The sequence below is a fragment of the Rhinoderma darwinii genome, chromosome 7 (assembly GCF_050947455.1).
Source record: "Rhinoderma darwinii isolate aRhiDar2 chromosome 7, aRhiDar2.hap1, whole genome shotgun sequence".
NCBI classification, from domain to species: Eukaryota; Metazoa; Chordata; class Amphibia; order Anura; family Rhinodermatidae; genus Rhinoderma; species Rhinoderma darwinii.
Window position 1 is genome coordinate 24215408 of NC_134693.1, and position 19593 is coordinate 24235000.

The window sequence follows — 19593 nt, forward strand, 5'->3', positions numbered from 1 at the left end:
GGTCCTGTTTGGAAATAACCAAGAGGCTTTACTCCAGGTCATCAAGAAGTCAACAATATCAGGCATATGACTCACTTGATCTATCAATGTACACATCAATAGATACCAGCCATGCTCCTCTCTCTTGATATGCATAAGGCATTGAACCTCCTCTCATGGACATTGGAGATTTCCTTTTTTGCTTTGTTGCCTGGACCAGACATTATTCAGCCCTTCTTTCAGTTATATACAGTGGTTACATATCCAACCCTTTTCCTATTGCCCACGGAACTCTACAAGGATGTCCCCTATCTCCTCTTCTATTTATAATGGCCCTTGAACCTCTATCGATCCAACTCAGTAGGAATCCTGATATGAAAGGGGTAGAAATCGCCTCAGTACATCATAAACTACAACTATTTGCGATGATATCCTTCTTACTATTACCTCCCCAATTACTACCATTTCTAATCTTCTGAAGGATCTGTACAGCTTCGCTAATATCTCCAGTCTTGTCGTGAACCTCAGTAAATCTCAAGCTTTTAATCTCACCCTCTCGACCTCAGCTGTAAATTCTATGAAACTGGCCATTCAATTCACCTGGCCTTCCACCTTTATTACTTATCTAGGAGTTCATATTACACCCTGTTGGGAATTTCTCCATTTGGCAAATTATCCCCACTCTTTTATCTTATTTTTGTAAACTCTTAGAAGAATGGAACATATATCATGGTTTGGTAGAATTCATGTGGTCAAAATTACCTTATTAACCAAACTGCTCTACTATTTCCAAATACTTCCTGTCCCTGTACCTAGCTACTTTCCCAAAACTATACAGAGAGTACTATTGATTTTTTTCTGAAATAACTCCTTACCTAGGGTATCCAGTACAATACTATATCGCTCTAGACTCAAAGGAGAATTAGCTGTCCCCGGTCACCAAATACTATTACGCAGCACAATTTGCCCCATACATTAACTAACATGCAGCTCTTGAAGTGCAACTAGGGCTCTCGTAGGAAGCACCAGTTTGTCACCCCTCCACTCTACATGTTTTATTATGGACTTCTCCAAAGTCAAGACCCCTCGATATTTAACTCCATAATTAAATACTCCTTACATGTATTCGATGTTAAATATTCAGTAGGACTTATTTCCCCACATCTCACGCTTCCCTCCATATTTGGATCCTCACTATTCAACACAGTAGACCCCTTACCTTATTTGTTCCAACAAGACATCCAGAGGCCTTACACTAGTTTAGAACTTTTTATGTTATGAAGAAGTTCTGACTTTTTCTTAAATACAAGAAAAACACTAGATCCCTGTAGGAGAAATATTCCAATATCTACAAATAAAACATTTTCTTGACTCCATGACAAGCTGACATTGAATCCAGACAGTCTGGATCAGATAGTCAATAGCCATAGATATGGGTAAGCACAGCGGAAAGCTCTCCTAATACTCTTTTATTATAATCCTCATATAAAGTCTTACTTCATTGGTACCTAGTCTCTACAAGAATTGCGCATGCAGTACCTGACTATTTCTCCAATTGTTTTAGAGACTGCACTTCATCTGGTACTATGTATTATATCTACTGGGAATGCTCCAAATTGTCGAACTTCTGGACAAAATTATACCGACTTCTTAAAAAGATGACCGGGTTTAATATCAGTAAATGCCCCTAAGCCTTACTTAATAAACCTATATAAAATGTTAATTAATTAATAAATTTTTCTTGAGAAATAATAGCTCAAGCATGGAAACAACCTGTTCTTGACTACTCCGAGATCAATCGGAGACTAAATTATTATATGATCAATAAAAAGCTTGCAGCCCTGGGAAACATAAAACCCTTTGAACGGACGTGGGAATCCTGGAGACACTATGCATTCCCTCTTCATGAATACCCCAGCCACAAACCTAATAATTCAAATAATTCTTGTATCCTTTTTATGATTTATAATCCTAACTACTATTCTAACAGACAGGAATATCATATCCAGTCCAGATTTACAATGCTTAGTGGAATATTTATATGTTTTAATATTTTTTTTACTTTCCTTACATTCTTTATTGCGCACACACACGTGCATCATGGCTGGGTAATGAACTTGTCATATGTACTCCTCAGGAGATTAGCATATCCCGGTAACTCCAAGCAGAACAGGTGCAGGCTCACATAATGCAGTCAATCATAATCATTTACTGCTGGACCAGAGTGATATTCACACAGATATCAGTAGGGTATTTAGAAAAAAATGTTCCCTTTAAACAGATCCTTATGGAGTACGGCAGCTGTCTGGTCTGGCACGATGCAGTCTGTCTCCACTATATTACAGAGAAATATTTTTTGCAAACATCCCATAGGCAGATGTAATAAATCACACATATGTAGGTAAAATTAGAGACGTGGTTACACCTGTGTGCTGTATGATTATATACATCCTTCTCCAGGTTATTACATCAGTAATATTAGGCCTTCTGTGTATAGATTTGTAGGTCTGGATTATTTCTACCTAAAGAATCACCTGTCACAGGGCGCATTACTCCAGCAGGTGGAAGGGGGCGCTGCGCTGGCTCACTTCCCCTGCTTGCTTCAGTAGCGCCCGGGCCTGGCAACTCAGCAGCTACCTTTCTGCCCGGGCACTTCTTCTCTCAGTGGTGTCGCTACCGCTGTAGCAGCCATAGCGGCTACTAGCGGCGACACCAGCCAAACAGGAATTCCGCTCCTTCAGGGAGCTACAGTGGCGCTAGTAGATAGCAGAGCAGGGAGATACCTCCCTGCTCTGCTATAGTGTTCAATAGTATCTGCGCCCTAAGAATGCAGATACAATTGAGTGTGGCGTCGCTATCGCTGTAGTAGCCGCAGCGGATGCTAGCAGAGCCGCCGGCAATGGACGGGCCGGTCCCGACGGGTGGCACGGTCGCCTTCATGTCCGGTGTAGCCACTAGCAGCCACTATGGCTGCCTCAGCGGTAGCGAAGCCACTGAGAGAAGAAGTGCAAAAGCAGAAATGCAGCTGCTGAGTCGCCGGGCCCGGGCACTTCTCTCAGTGGCGTCGCTACCGCTGTGCATGGGGCCCCCATGGCCAAAAGTGCCGCTGCGGCTGCTACAGCGATAGCAACGCCACATTCAATAGTATTTGCATCCTTAAGACACAGCAACTATTGAACACTATAGCAGAGCAGGGAGGTGTCTCCCTGCTCTGCTATCTACTAGCGCCACTGTAGCTCCCTGAAGGAGCGGAATCCCCATGTGGCCGTGGATTCCTCTCCTAGAGCACTGCGTGATGTCTCTGTCCATATATAGTATAAAGGGAAATAAGGTTTGGAAAGTTGGTATAACACTAAAAATTAACTTTTATTAAATATGTCTAAAATATTGCAGAGTATACAAATTAAAAAATATTGATAGAGTAATATTTTTACCCTTCAGAATAAGTTGGGTATCCCTAATTATTAAACCAACCTATTTTATTTTAGAAAACCTCTTTGATGATCCAAAACTTCTTATAATTTATTGAAGCCCTAATGTAGATCACCGATGATGGATAATTAACAAGAAGGGGGGACAAGAGCCACCTGGCTGTGATGGGTATAGTTTGCCAAACAGGGATAGGGTGAACGGTCCTTTTGGAACACCCTATATCACTTGTAAATCTCACTTAGCTAATTATGTAATTTTCTTGAAGACTTGCCAAGTGGACATAAAGAGGGATGGTGAACAAGTCTGAGTTGTGGGCTCAATTGTATAGACAGTTAGACAGGGGTTAGCTGTACCAATCTCACTCTATGTGGTTCCTAAGAGCCGGCATGTCGATCAGCTGTTGTGTGTACACACAGCTGATACACACATCGATAGCTCAAATTTAAGCGGCATATGTCACTGCCGCTAGATTGAACCAAACTCCCTAAACGGTCCCTGGTTCAGAGGAACAAAGTGTTTAAAATACTATGCCCACACACAGAGCATGTTACAAACTATCTCTCGATATGTTGATTCCCTGACCTACAGCCGGGCTCGTCCCGACGCACGTTTCGCTGAGTATATCTCAGCTTCTGTTTACGGCGTCTTTTATTGGCTGCACATGATGGACATGTGCATAGACCTATCTACATGCACCTGTAGTTGATAGACAGGTCAAAAGACCAACCAGATGCTGGAGACTATGTATAGATTGTGATTGGATATGGGCAGATGAGTGACAGAGTCCCAGTCCAATCCTCTATTGCTTTCCTAAAAGGGTGTTTTAAAGTATGCTTTTAATCTCTTATTTTGTAAATATTAATTGTATCATTTTGACTTGTGGGAGACTTGTTAGGGTATGTTCACACGTAGTGACCAAAAACGTCTGAAAATACGAAGCTGTTTTCAGGCGAAAACAGCTCCTGATTTTCAGAATTTTTTTAACAACTCGCGTTTTTCGCAGCCTTTTTTACGGCAGTTTTTGGAGCTGTTTTTCAATGGAGTCAATGAAACACGCCTCCAAAAACGTCTCAAGAAGTGTTCTGCACTTCTTTTGACGTGCCGTCATTTTGCGCACCGTATTTTGACAGCGAGGCATAAAATAAAGGCTCGTGGGAACAGAACATCGTAAATCCCATTGCAAGCAATCTGTTTGTAGGCGTAATGGAGCAGTTTTTTCAGGTGTAATTCGGGTCGTAAAACACCCGAATTACGCCTGAAAACTGTGCGTGTGAACATACCCGGATGCCTGAAAACAGTGAGTGTGAACATACTCTTATTCTTATCAAAGTATATAAGTATTATGGATTATTCTTATTTATACTCCATAACATATTTCTTATTCTTTTTATTAGTATATATTTGTTCATAGAATACCAATATTTTTATCTTTATAAAATGAACAAAATTGGGCATAGATTAAGCCAGTATTTTTTAATATAGTATCAGGGAGGGCTGTTTGCAGACATAATATGTACTCAATTATGTTTTTCAGAATTGTATAATAACCTTATATATTTTCACTTTTATATGATGTTCACTAATTATTATTATTTATTGGTTTCTGTCATCGATTAAATAGGTGAATTATTTTGCTAATCTGTTAGTTTTTTCATTACTTTATTATTATTATTATTATTATTTTTTTCATATATTTATATTTATGGATTACATCAATGAAGGCATTCTTTGGGGGCCCAGTGTGAAACAGAGTCTTACAATATGCACGTGTGTTGAAAGTACCCTTTCAATGCGTCCTCAGTCTAACCACATCATACTATTACAATTTCAAAGGTATGTAAGTGATATAGTTGAAGACTAATCTTATATATATGTCCCCAAGATTCTACCACTTTCAACTTTATAAAGAGAAGTTTCTATCTGTCTTAAGGATGATATTCTAGAGGATAGATTTAAAACTTCTTAATGACGTTATAAGAAACATCCAAAGTTGAAAGTTTCATTTATTCCTCTTGGGTTCAAGCAGTCCATCCGAAAGATCCAATTGCTTTCTGTCCTAAGGAGTGCATTATCTAAATCTCCTCTTCGTATGCCTAAGTTTAGGTGGCAGATCGCAGAACCTTTCAGATCTCTCAGATTTTAATTGTGCTTCATTTTGAAATGTTTGGCAACAGGAAAAGGTTGGAATATTTTTCCACTTTGTTTTGATTCCAATACCATTTTATCATAGTTGTTAATGTTATTCATGTATTCTTGTATTCTAACTCTCAATTCCCGGCTTGTCTTACCAATATAGTACATTCTGCATGAGCACTGCAACACGTAAATCACACCTATTGTGGTACAGGTGATATGTTCTTTTATGTAGTAGGTTTTCCCTGAGCTTTCCTCAAAGGATTTATTTTTTATCAGTATTTTACAAGTGGTTCAAAGACTGAATGGGAAGAACCCTGCATATTTATTTCTTCTCCTGTTGCCATCTTTACAAAAGTGACTCCTAACGATCTGACTGCCAATTGTGGTGCCCTTTCTATAGCTAGATGACGCTTTCTCCTTTAAATGCGTATTCAGATATTGACATATATCAGTGACCGGGGATTCCACTCCAGGAGAAGCCCATTTCGTCACTATCCATATATGGACAGAGACATCAAGCGCTCCGTCCAGGAGAAGAATCCCCGGCCACAGGGGAATTTTGCTCCTTCAGGGAGCAACAGTGGCGCTATCTACAGGAAGGGGGAGGTGCTATCTACCAGGTGGGGTGGCACTACCTACAAGGGGGCTGTGTGGCACTACATACAGGGGGTGTGTGGCACTACCTACAAGGGGGCTGTGTGGCACTACTTACACGTGGGCTGTTTGGCGCTACCTACAAGGGGGCTGTGTGGCAGTACCTACAAGGGCGCTGTGTGGTACTACCTACAGGGGGCTGTGTGGCACTATCTACAGGGGGCTTTGTGGCACTATCTACAGGGGGAATCTGTGAGTGGCGAGCTGATGGTCATTTTACTGTGAGTGGCGGGCTGATGGTCATTTTACTGTGAGTGAGGGGCTGATGGTCATTTTACTGTGAGTGGGGGGCTGATGGTCTTCAAGTGGTTTCCATCTCTGACCTCCAATTGAAATTAATAGGAGGCAGAAAATACCTGCGGCACCCGTTTGGAGTACTTTTTTGTGTTTTTTTGCATTAGCTTCAACGGCTTAAAAGAAAAACGCCAAAAAAGGCAAATAACGCTGCCAATTCAAAATCTGCCTCAAAATTTCTTCAGGAATTTTGAATCAGATTTTTTTCTGCCTTACAAAAAACCGCTGTTTGAACATAACCTAAGAGTGTTACTTACTTGCTTGTTTTTATCCGTTTTCTGTCCCATCGTGGCGCAGCTCAGTTCGTTGTGGGAATGGGGCCTAGGTGAGTCCAATTGTTTTTGTTTGGGGGCACTGCCTACAAGGGAGAGGTGGGGGGCTGTATGGCACTGTCTACATGGGGGAGGTGGGGTGCTGTATGGCACGATTTACAAGTGGGGGTAGGGGAATACTGTGTGGGGATTTTACTTTTTTATGAGGCTTTTTTTTTCATGATGGGGTGGAGCGCCAAAAGATAATTTCACATGGGGCACCATCTATGCTAAGGCTGGCCCTGCCTGTCAATATAGGATCATGTTGATGGCGTATTCCAGCATTCCTGTCATCTCATTTTTAGTCTCTTAACCTTGGCCTGTTTGACTTCACTGTTTTGTTCGTGATTATCTTCTGCATTTGTCTACACCTGCGTTGTCTTCTGGCTTCCGATTTGGCTCATCTAACATTGTTGTCCCTTACCTAAGCAACCAATGCCAGCAACTACCCAATGAGGAGGTCTTCCAAGAACCAAAATCTGCAGGTTCTTCACAGAAAATTCCAACACTTCTTTGCAGGGGTCCAAAAGGTCGCCCACCTTCCTTGTTTAGATCAGTGCAATTGCAACCATAGGTGGTACTCAAAAACTACTCATTGCGCTAAGTAATCACCAATTATGTTAGCAGAATTATCTTTTATTATTTTGTTAGCAGTTTATTTTCTGTAGGTTCTCCTTTTGTTACAGGTATGTTTTATATACCTTTCTGTGACTAATATAATCCAGGATACTGATAATCCGCTACCCTCATCATGATATTGCCAGATTTAAGTAATTTTAATGTACAATGTTTTTACCCTTTTCTTAAATAGGATAAAGTATACAGTATTCAATGAAAACATTGCTATTATGAATAACTGCCTATTCATTGACTAGTTCATTAAGCAACATCATTATTAGGGTGTATTGATTAAAATTGTTCTCTTAAATCCATTGCTGCTATCACTACACTTCCCATAATAAACTCATTAACTTCTTTTATATCTATGCATTCTTTTGAAGTGCTCTCCACTTCAGCTACAGCAAAGGCAGCCACCATTTACATGTCTCTGGATTCTACTAAGCTGATACTATAACCTACATTTTCATGGCTCTTGGGGAAGATAAATTGCTATACTATACTCTATAAAAAGTGTCTGCATTCTGTTACATTGAGGGTCAAATGTAACACTTAGGCCTCATACACAACACTATTCAGTGTGCACAAACCCTTAAGACAAGAATACTGACCCATAGGTACTCTGTGTGCCACTATGTGGTGCTGTCACCACTTCATAGTCAACCAACATTCTTCTATCTGCTCATTGGGCTAGGCCTGGTCGGTGTGGCCAATTGACATAATCAAAGGTGGTCCATTTTATGGGAGACCTTTCCTTGAGACCTTGCCTGATTTTAGGTTGGAGACCCCCTTACTTCATGAGAATTCAAACCCAGAAACTCCTGTGTCCCAGGTAGTAGCTTCTCTTATTGAGCTATTGATAGTGCTGCTGGACAGCTTCAATGCTGAATCTAGTGTCTAGCGTCTCTTGATCCTTGCAGCTTGAAAATTCCTTGCTTTCATTACTTTGATTGCCTAATTAGACTCATCCTCTTGGCTTCCTATTTAAGTCTGGCACTTGCACTTTCTCAGTGCCAGACTATTGCTAGACTAACTTCCTGCCTGTAGCCCAGTTCCTTTCTGCCTTACAAACTACAAACTGTTTCTGCATTTCCATATACCGAACTTGCATTGTTTCTGGACCACGTCTCTGTCTTACACTACATGCTGTTGTCGCTTATCTGTGTACCAAACTTGGATCATTTCCTGGCTACGTCTCTACCTCATTCTACAACCTGTTGCCGCTTATCTGTGTACCAAACCTGGACTGCTACTTGACTACCCTTACTATTATTACCCTTCTGCCAGATTTTTTCAACCACTGGACTCTGAATCAGACCTTCACAGAATGCTTGCAGCATTACCATTGTTTATTTTATCAGAATTACAGTTACTTTGCTACATCCAGAATATACTCCCGGTACCTTCCCTGTTGAGCTCTATGATGTTGTCCTCGGCTCTGTCTTCTGACTATGTCTCATATAATTTCTGTTACTTCTGACAGTCTCTGAGTGCCTTTCTGGTACTGACCCTTGGCTATTCTGACCTACATATCTGTTTTCATCTCAACGTTTCTGGCTGACATCCTCAGCAGCACACCTAATCTCAATCTGTGTCTACACCATGGGTGGAGACCTTGACAACATCTGACCAGAGAAATCCATATCTCATTGAAGGGGTTTAGAGTGAGGAATGTAAGGGTCCCTTAGACTCGGCACCTTGGTTAAAGAGCACCAAACCGGTTGTGTCACAAGAGGTTCCACTACTTTGACGAGTTCTGCAACAGGCTCCTCTGTGAGGTACTGTATGCTACCCTAGAATCAATTCTTCTAGAGGGAGGTACCTCTGTAACCAAAACTGCATTGTAACATGCCAAGCATTTTTACTCAGAATTTGTAAGGAAAACTTAATTTTGCTTCCTCGTAAAATAGGAGGCAGGGGGCAGTACAATGTGACATGGATCCAGACTACAGCCCTGTGCATAGGGCCTTAGTGCAAATAAAAACATTGAAGTTGCCTATGACAATTGATCAGATTTATAAGCTTTCCTTTTTTTTGATGAAGAATATTGAGCCCAACAAGTTACATCTTGCTATGGACAACTACATTACCTTAGTTTTCCTCTTCGATAGCCTTCATACCAGTGGTGGTCAACTAACAACATTTCATCAGAGAGATGCACATTACTTTCTCCCAGGGCTGGGACAGGTATATAAACATTTATTACAAATATGGCTGTTGCGTATCCACTCCTTATCCTGACCTTGGCTGAATATGGGCCGAAAAACCTGCAGTAGTTCTATGACAGTGATAGCCACAGTGCCATGATGATAGACAGCCACACTGCCCCCTCAGAGAGCTACAGGAGTGCCCCCATAAGGGTCAGTGCACTTCTTAGGTGAAAGTCACGGTCCCCCCTCAGATTTCAACCAGAATGTCCCCTCAGATGTCAGGCACTGACCCCCATCCGGCGTCCGTGACCCCGTCAGTCACAGTGAGGCATCAGCCACATACATACAAATATATAGGGAAGCTCCATGTCTCAGTTGCTGCACAGACAGAGCATAAATATCACAGGACCAAAGCAAAGAATCCCTGTGTCGTGTGCTCTGCCGCCCCTGCTGCTACTCTCTGTGCTCTGAAGTGCCTGCTACAGTCTGTGACTGGGGAGGAAAGTCAAAAGCTGCAAACGACCTGTGGGATGCCAGTTGCTGACCACTGCTTAATGCAAATGTAGCAGGATTGAGTTTGACATGAGGCACAATTCAGAGTAATATCCCACTATCTTATCTGTACTTTTCAGTTGGACTACAGGGAAACTAGCTGTCTGAGTAACATACAGTATAGAGGTCACTGAGACAAAGATTTAAGTGTATCATTTTTTGGTGGTGTAAAATGCACACAGTGATGTCACTGAGCATGAATAATTCTTAGTTTTGTCACAAAACCTGAATAATGAACATAATGATATCCCACAAAAAACATGAAAACAGGGATATCACAGTACAAGGTTAATAAACACAGAAATGTAACAGCAAAGAAATAATAGCCACGGTAATGTCACAGTGCAGGGATAATGTGCACAATGATTATAGTCACAGTGTATCACTACACAATAAACAAAGTGATGTCACAAAACACAAATACTATATACAGTGATGTCACAGTACACAGGGCTGGCCTTGCATTGGATGGTGCCCTGTGCGGTACCCTCTGTTGGAGCCCCTGTATATGGGTAATATCATAGAGTGCACAAATAACCATATAAATAGTGTCTATTTGTAAAAAGCATGCAGTATGGTGTCAAAATAACAGTGTCATATAAGGTCAAATAATGTCCATACTTCCATACAGTGGCACCACCAACATACACAGCAATAATAATATACTGTGCCTAAGTAGCAAGGCCACACAATGTAAATACCACCATGCCATGCTCAAATAATACTAACATACAGTAACCAAATAATAGCTACATACATCATCTTAAAACAGTGCTATGCAATGTCTAAATAATACTGCTATATAAAATATTAAGATCCTGGCTTTTTGAAGGCACCCCGTTTCAGTAAGGGTAGCTTAAAGAGGCTTTGTCACCACATTATAAGTGCCCTATCTTGTACATTATGTGATTGGCGCTGTAATGTAGATTTTTATTTAGACGTGAAGTCTATTCAGAATCCTGACACTTCGCTAACGTTTGTGCGTCATTTACAGCACAGCAAGCGTAATCTCGTGAGACTACGCTGTAAATGACAGCCCAGCATGATCTCGATGTGCTGTGCTGCAAATGACACACAAACGTTAGCGAAGTGTCAGGATTCTGAATAGACATCACATCCTAGCTGGAGGTAATGTATATTCACTGTCAGGACACTTGAGTAACGTCAATGTGTGTGTATGTGGCTGCACATAGTGAACTTGTAAGATCACTACGTGCTGTGTAAATTAATGGAGAGAAGTGTATGACGCTGATTGGTCACTGTCATACACTTCTCTCCACAACGCCCACTTGGTCAAAAAGTAAAACACGCCCAGTTGGTCATTAAGAAACTCATTAGCATAAAGCTAAAATAGGTCATAACTCCATCAAAAATGATCTTTTTTCTAAATAAAAAACACTGCTGTAATCTACATTACAGCGCCAATCACATTTTGTACCAGATAGGGCACTTATAATGTGGTGACAGAGCCTCTTTAAGTGCTCAGTGCGAACACACAGGAGACGCACTCTTAAGGCTGGCCCTAATAGTAAATGCATTAAAAAAAACTGTAAAGGCATAGGAGAAGTTATTGAATATAGTGATGTCACAGTATGGGAGTAATGCACACAGTTATGTCACAGAAAATAAATAATAAACATAGTGATGTCACAGCTAATGGCACAGAATCATAACAAAGAATAATGCACAGAGTGATGTCAGAGGGCACAGGTAATGAGCACAGTGATTTCATAGTACATGGCTAACTAATGCAGTAATGCCACAGCACAGGGGTAATAAACACGATGATGAAGCTGAAAGATAATCTTCACAGTGAAATCACAGTACCAGGATAATACACAGTGATATCACAGCAAAGAGAATATCTTTTTATGTAGCAAAGTCTCCGTTGGGCTCCCTATGTCCTAGCTGAGACTGCAACCTCTACACTCACTATAGTTATGCCCCCACTAGAGTGTTCCTTAGTACTGGGATGATTGAAAAAAGTTACTTAAAATGGGTTGTCGAAGTTGGGGGCTGTTTTTTATACTGATGACCTATCCACAGGAGTATATGTTCAGTGGGGGCCCGAGATCTGTGGTCGGAGCCTTCTACTTCTGGCACCGACCCCCATATAGCTTCCGGCGCCCGGAGGCAGCTGGAGCAGCTGATAGGTGCGAAGTCCGGATGTCGGACCCCCACGATCATATCCTGATGACCTATCCTGTGTATAGGTCATCAGTATAAAAAACAGCCCCCAACCTGGACAACCCCTTTAACACCCCAGAATAGCTTCTGCCAAGACATGTCATCCATTTTATTCTTAATGTTAAAACTTTACAATTTTAATGCTTAACTGATGTTTGAGAAAACCATCGGACATCTTTATTTCCAGACAAAACTGTAAACAGGAAAATAAAATTTCACCAGTGTATTACAGGAAGAGAGAATGGAATCCAACACCCTGCAGGAAAAAGGACTTGGACTAAGCAATCCTTAGCTGCTTGGAGAAATCTCGATCATCGGTGCCATACAGCAAATAATGGCCGGGTTCCTCCACTGTCTCTGTTTAGCCCTCCTTACACTTGTTAAAAAGAAATCATTTATCTTCCATAATTAGGCCAAAACTGCTCGGAGCTTTAAGAAAATAATTTGGGTAGAACTAAAAGGGACATAAAACACCAATTTCCTCTACTGCTGGAGCAAGTCATTTTATTTGACCTAATCCAACAAAGCAAAATATGTCTGCATAGTCTCCAGAGCTGGCTAGAGAAAACTGATCTGAAAAGAGCTGACATAGCCAAAAAGATAATGGAGGGAAATGGTTGTCAGGTCACTAAGCATGATAGAGTTTTTCTAATTAGCTTATTCAGTATAGAGGCCATCCTCCGCTCTCCATAAAATCATCTAAAGCAACGGCTAATAAAGTGTATCTCTTCTTCTCTGTTATTCCACTCATGCATTTTAGGTTTATTGAGCTATTTTCTTTGAAGAACTGATTTTTTTATCAGACAAAAAACTAATCTTTAATGACAGCAGATCGGAATATGCTCAAATGTATAGACTTGAAGTAAAGAACCTCTTTACTTCCTCCCTGCTGAGATATAGATGGTGTACGGCCCCTCGCAGCAAAGAGAGAATGAAGCAGGAGATTGGTTGCCAACTCAACTTTACTATGCTGGGGTTTCAGCACAACTGGTCACAGTAGGGAAAATAGTTTGTCTCAATGTGAGAGGCACAAGTTTTGGACGCAATTCAGGCAGATGATGGCTGGCTGTCTTGTTTGCCTGTCATGGACTGAGCCTAGGGGCACACTCCCTAATATAGGGGTTAGTCCGGCAATGTAAGGCCTAGCAGGCTGAGACTGGCTTAGTGTTTACTGGCTGTCCACATGGGAAGGCTCCCGCCATACCCTCCACTGTTCACACGACTCTTGCACACAATCACGCTGTCAAGGTTATGGCAGATTTGAAGTCCAGTGGCTGAAATTATAAAGAAAGAGGATGCAAATTGCAAGAGTAGTCAAGTAACAGTCCAGGGTCGGTACACATTTAAACAGCAATAGGTAGTTACAGAGGGCAGGGACGTGGTCAGGAAACAGTCCAAGATCGGTACACCGATAAACAGCTATAGGTAATGTGAGGCAGAGAGCAACTAGACTACAAGCATGGAACTCAATAGTCTGGCAAGGTGGTACTGCAAACTGCAGACTTATACAGTATTTGAGCCACAATGGCGAGACCATTTGGGCAATCAAGAAAATGGAATCTAGAGGAGCAGGAATCAAAGAGAAGCTAAACACTAAATCCAGCATTGGAACCGTCCAACAGCACCAGTGATTCAACGAGAAGAGCCAATGCCTAAGACACAGAATCCTGACATACGGGGAGGCTCCTGCCCATGACACTTCTCCCGCTCTAGGACCTCAGACTCTGGCAGAATGATAATGATGTCGTCACTGTGCAGCTTGTCACACTGATGTCCAACTCTCCACACTCTACTGCAGCTCTCTTTCTCACAGTATAGCGCACGCCAAGGTTCACTTCCACTGAACAAGGACTGGTAGGAACAGCAATGTTTTATAGAACAAGTGCTGCCCCCAGCGTCGGGACGTGGCATAGCTATGCTGCGCTGTTCTGGCGCTGTGATGGCGTGGCGTGGCAGTGCAGTCAAAATGGAATCCTGGCCACACAGCCAAAAATTTAGATATCCCGCAAGCCAACCATCATCTCCTATAAAAATAAATGTTACAGTGCAACATATTAAACAGCATATACATTTAAATATACACTATTTATACCTGTGTGATAGGACTATTTTTCCCTTCTTTTCTGCACATGTGCCAGTTTTTGGCACATGCGCAGTTTTGAAATTTTTTACTTTTATATATATTTTTCAGTCCCATGTGTACTGTGGGCAAGCTATAACTATCTAACTGGCTATGTAATGGGTTCAACTAACTCTTAACCTACTGCGCATGCGCTGCTTTGATATTCATGTCCCATGTTTACTGTGAGAAGGCTATTATTATATATATGTCCATGTGATGGGTTTACCCGTCTCTTAACTGTAACGTCCGTGGTCGCAGACTGCAGACTCCTATCATCCTGCAGACGTCTTCCTCCCCAGAGATGCCAGCACTTGCGGCCGTCCTGTCCTGCAGTGGCCACTAGGGCGCGCGCTCAAGCTCATTCCTGGCCTTAATGGCCCAGAGCACACACATGTTTTAGACTGACTGATTGCTCTCATGATCACCCCAGACTATAAGAAGGGCCCCGCCCCTTCCTTCATTGCCTGAATTTTGTTGTGTTTACCCGTGTTAGTCTTTGGAAATGCTCCCTTAGTGTTTTCCAGTTCCCAGTGTTCCCGTTCCTGCTACCTGTATCCTGTATCCAGTGCTACCTTGATCCTGTGCCAGAGAGAGTTGGAGTCGTGTTGTGTCGTATATTAAGCCTGCTGTATTTCAGCGCGCCTGGTGTCTGCCTGCTGCCAAGTTCCCATCCGAGCCTGCCATCGCTATTGTCTGTATTGCCACAGGTACCCTTATTCGAACTATTGACTTTGCCTTGGTATCCTGTTTGGCCAGCTGCTATCCCGCTACGTCGGTACGGCCCAGTGGGTCCACACACCCATCGTGACATTAACTTACTGCGTATGCACTGTTTTCCAGCGCAAACACTGTTTTGACATCCTTTGGCTTATGCTTTGGATATTCCATATGTATTTCTGGGCATGCGCAAATTTTGGGCGCATGCACGGTTTATTTTCCAAACTCCATTTTTTTATTGATTGTTTTTTCTCCACAATCATTCGTTTTTTGCCGCGGGCGCATTCTCTACAAGTCTGACTTATGTCTTTGGGCTTTGGGCTGAGGGTGGACACACGCACTGACCCTTGTGAGTGGGATTCGGAGGAGTCTTGACTCTCTGCACATGCTCAGTACTGGGATTTTTCTTGGTGACTGCACAGTTGCGTTCGACTGCTCCTCTGTGTCTCAGCACTGGGTGTGTGCACGCCATTTTCCTGCACAATGTGCAGGTGTATATTATCCACCTTTATCCTTGGGGCTTACATCTACTTTGTAAGACCCCATGCACACGACGTAGATTTAGTCCGTAATTACGGACGCATTAATTTCTATGACCGACAGTCACCTTCCTGTATATTTACGGGAAGGTGCATGTGCCATAGAAAGGCTGCGCGAAAGATAGGACATATCCTATTTTTTGCTTTTTACGGACCATACGTTATATGCGGGTGGCTGTCCGCGGCCGGCCATGCCTGTAGCCACAGACCATGAGAACGGGCACGGTCGTGTGCGAGGGCCTTACATTGCAGAGATGTCTGGGACACCGCCACATGTGCTGCCGAATTAAAATGGTAATTATCGTAATTATTGAATTCAATCCTCCTGACTATATGTATATATATAAAGGACACCATATCAGTCCACTCTATACCCTTGAGGAAGCCAGGTTTCTCCTGGCGATACGCACGAGGCTGGTCTTTGTTTTCTAAGTGTGCACCCCTCTGCTTGGCTTGTATCTATTGTCTTATTCTTATGATGTTTTAGGTTTGTGCCTTTTTGCATTGTATGTCACATTTATTCATGATCTTATCCTTTTTTTTTCCTCCTATAATAAGTCTTTTATTATAGGAAAAAAATGAAAATGTTAAAAAAAAGTACACATATTTGGTATCACCGCGTTTGTAACGATCCAAACTATAAAAGTATAATGTTATTTTTCCAGAACGGTGAACAACGCAAATAAAATAAATGTAAAACTATGCCATCATCGCTACTTTTTGGTCACCACCCCTCCCAAGATATACAATAAAAAGTGATCAAAAATTCGCATGTACCCCAAAATAGTACCAATAAAAACAAACACACGTCCCGCAAAAAACAAGCCCTTACATAGCTTTTTTGACTGAAAAATAAAGAAGTTATGGCTCTCAGAATATGGTGACACAAAAAATAAATAATTTTATAAAAATGGGATTTTATTGTGCAAACGCTGCAAAACATTAAAGAAAACTATATACATATGGTATCGCCATAATCGTACCGACTTTTAGAATAAAGTAAAATGTAATTTATTTCGCACGGTGAATGCCGTAAGAAATAAAGAATTTAAAACATCAAAATAGCTGTTTTTTGGTCACCTTAGCTCTAAAAAAAATCTAGTAAAAAGTGATCAAGAAGTTGTATGTACCATAATGGTACCTATAAAGGTTACAGCTCGTCACGCCAAAAATAAGCCCCCAGACCGCCCAATTGACAAAAAAATAAAAAAGTTATGCCTCTCAGAATGTGATGATACAAAACAATTGTTTTTTTTTTAACAAATAGTATTTTCTTTGTAAAATAAGTAAAATGGTATCACAGTAATGGTCCCTGAAAAAATAGCCTTTTGGAATTTTCTTGAAAATGTGAGAAATTGCTGCTAAAGTTCTAAGCTTTGTAACGTCCTAGAAAACTAAAAGGACGTGAAATAAACAATTTTCTAAAATTTGACGTTTTTTACAAATAAATATTGAATTTATCGTCCAAATTTTTTCACTAACATAAAGTATAATATGTCACGAGAAAACAGTCTCAGAATCGCTTGAATAGGTTAAAGCATTCCCAAGTTATTACCACATAAAGTAACACGTCAGATTTGAAAAAATCATCTGTGTCCACGAGGCCAAAACGGGCTGCGTCCTCAAGGGGTTAATCTAAAGGATGAATTGCCATTTAAAGAGTCTCTGTCACCAGTTTAATATTTCCCTCTCTCCTACCTAATCCAATAAACGCTTTGATGTAGATAACTACTGTTTTTTGTTTTGATTGTGAGCCCCATTGGGGGCAGGAACGGATGTTGGTGATGACAACGTCTGTATAAAGCTGTGGAATATTTTTGGTGCTACTGTATATAAGCAACAGGAAATACATTTCTAATATAAATTATATTACTGTATGAAGGTGGTAGTAGTAATAATAATACATTAATCCTAAAACCAAAACTGTACCTTTAAGAAAGGCAACATGAAAGCAAATTCAAAAAATGAGAGCTGTAAATTAATTATCAGTTGTATCAAGCTGTTAACGAGTGGTTACTTCAATAATGTACAGAATCTGTAACATTAAATATGTTATTATCACTGATACGTTTAATCTTGCGGGAATCATTCTTATTAATAGCTTTTTTTAATATGATATTCCATGTGCTGTGCCTCTGTTATACATTTTCTACAGGTGTAACAAATATTAATATTATTGCACCCACTGGGGTGTTAAGAGGAGATGTGTTGTGATTTTCAGTTTCTCTCTGTAAAATTAATTTTGTGCGACTCTGTGATTATTTTTCATAATAATAAATGATGTGGGTGTAAAATGAATTTGTAAGCTATTTAATACTCTGGTACGAACTTAGTGAAGGTTTCTAAATAAATTCGGATTGGCAACCTTATAGGAACCAGTACAGTGTTTAACCTTTTTTTATACATATAAGTTGATCTTGATAGTAATGCTCTTAAATGGGACTTCTCTCCGCTACTAGGGAGTCACCTGGAAGTTCGCCAAAATTGGAAAAAATAAACTTTCTAAGATCGTTATCTTTAAAACGTCCCAGAGCAGTGATTGGCCCCAGCGGTCATGTGACAAAACATTATGGGCCACTTGCCATTTTGCCGAACCTAAACACCGAAGCGGCAAGGACCCAGGGAAGTATATTATATAGTTTATTATATTTTAATTTTACAGATGGTAAAAGAGGACCTGTCCGCTCTCCTCACATGTCTATTTCAGTCAATACATTGCATTCCCCATTAAATAATTCTGGAACAGCTCTTATTGGAACTCTGTGTGGTGCTGTTCCTCTGTTATTCTTCCTGGAAATGTATAAATAGATTGACAACTTCCTCTGCCTTCTCTTCTTGCTAACGTAGAGACCGTAGAAGACAGGGGCAGCAATAAGAAGTTGATCAGACTACATACGGGGTTTGGTTGTAGTATGTAACCATGGAAACACATAGGTCTGCATAAGAGCTGTAGACTCAAAAGGATAGGATATTTTTTAATCAAAACCATTTGCAAAGTTACTTCATTTTTTTATTTTTATTTTTCATTTTAGATCCATTCAAGCAACAACAAAAAATTGCAAAAGCTGAAGATGCTGTCACTGGTCCAGCAGCGCTTTTAATGCCAGCCTATACGACCTCTACAATTCTGTCTTAGATATTGATTCCGTTTACCATATTGTTTTTGCTTCACAGGATAAGCTATATAATAATGACATTAAAATAAATGTATAAGGCTATGTCCAATGACTACATTACATAGAGTATGTGGGTACCGGGTTCACATGAAATCTAAAAATAGTATATGAATAATTTATTAACAATTTCTCATTCTACTACATAAGCCAAGTAACCAGTAATTCAGCCCCCACTTATGGTAATGAATGGAAATATGCACAGAAAAGCTCTGGGTAAAGAGTGATTTATGTCTGTTCTACTCTATATTTGTGGTTAATAATACAAAAAAAAACCTGTATTCAGTTTTTTATTAGTCTCTGGTTTCCTGTGAAGAGTACAATGTGGGAGTTTAGAGGACAGACATACTGTTTCTCATCTCGCCCCATTCTTACCCCTTGTCCTGTTGCGGTTCTGGTCTTACGTCGCGGCCCTACTACTCTGGCTGCACAATGGCGTCAGGTTACCATGGCAACTGGAATCTGTAGATTACGTCAGGCCTGGCGGCCTATTTTAAGGGGAGTTGTCCTGCCATGCATTGCCCGGAAGTTGAGGTACATCTTGCCTGCCTGGCTGTGTTCTTGTGCGTTTGTATTGCAATTGACTATTTGTCCTTAACTTGGCCTTGATCCTGACTATGTTCCGGCCTTGCCCATACTATGCTTGGTGCTTGCGGTTCTTCTCCCAGCCCTGACCGTGGCTATCTCCTGACTACGCTCCTGTCTTATGCATTGGCTTGTTGCATCCCG

The 19593-nt window shown here is 41.0% G+C and overlaps 1 protein-coding gene across 3 annotated transcripts in view; it reads right to left on the minus strand.

Annotated features, from left to right (window-relative positions):
• The window catches only part of AGBL4 (AGBL carboxypeptidase 4), a 1201113-nt gene that overhangs the window by 825106 nt on the left and 356414 nt on the right, over positions 1-19593 (minus strand). The window lies entirely within an intron of this gene.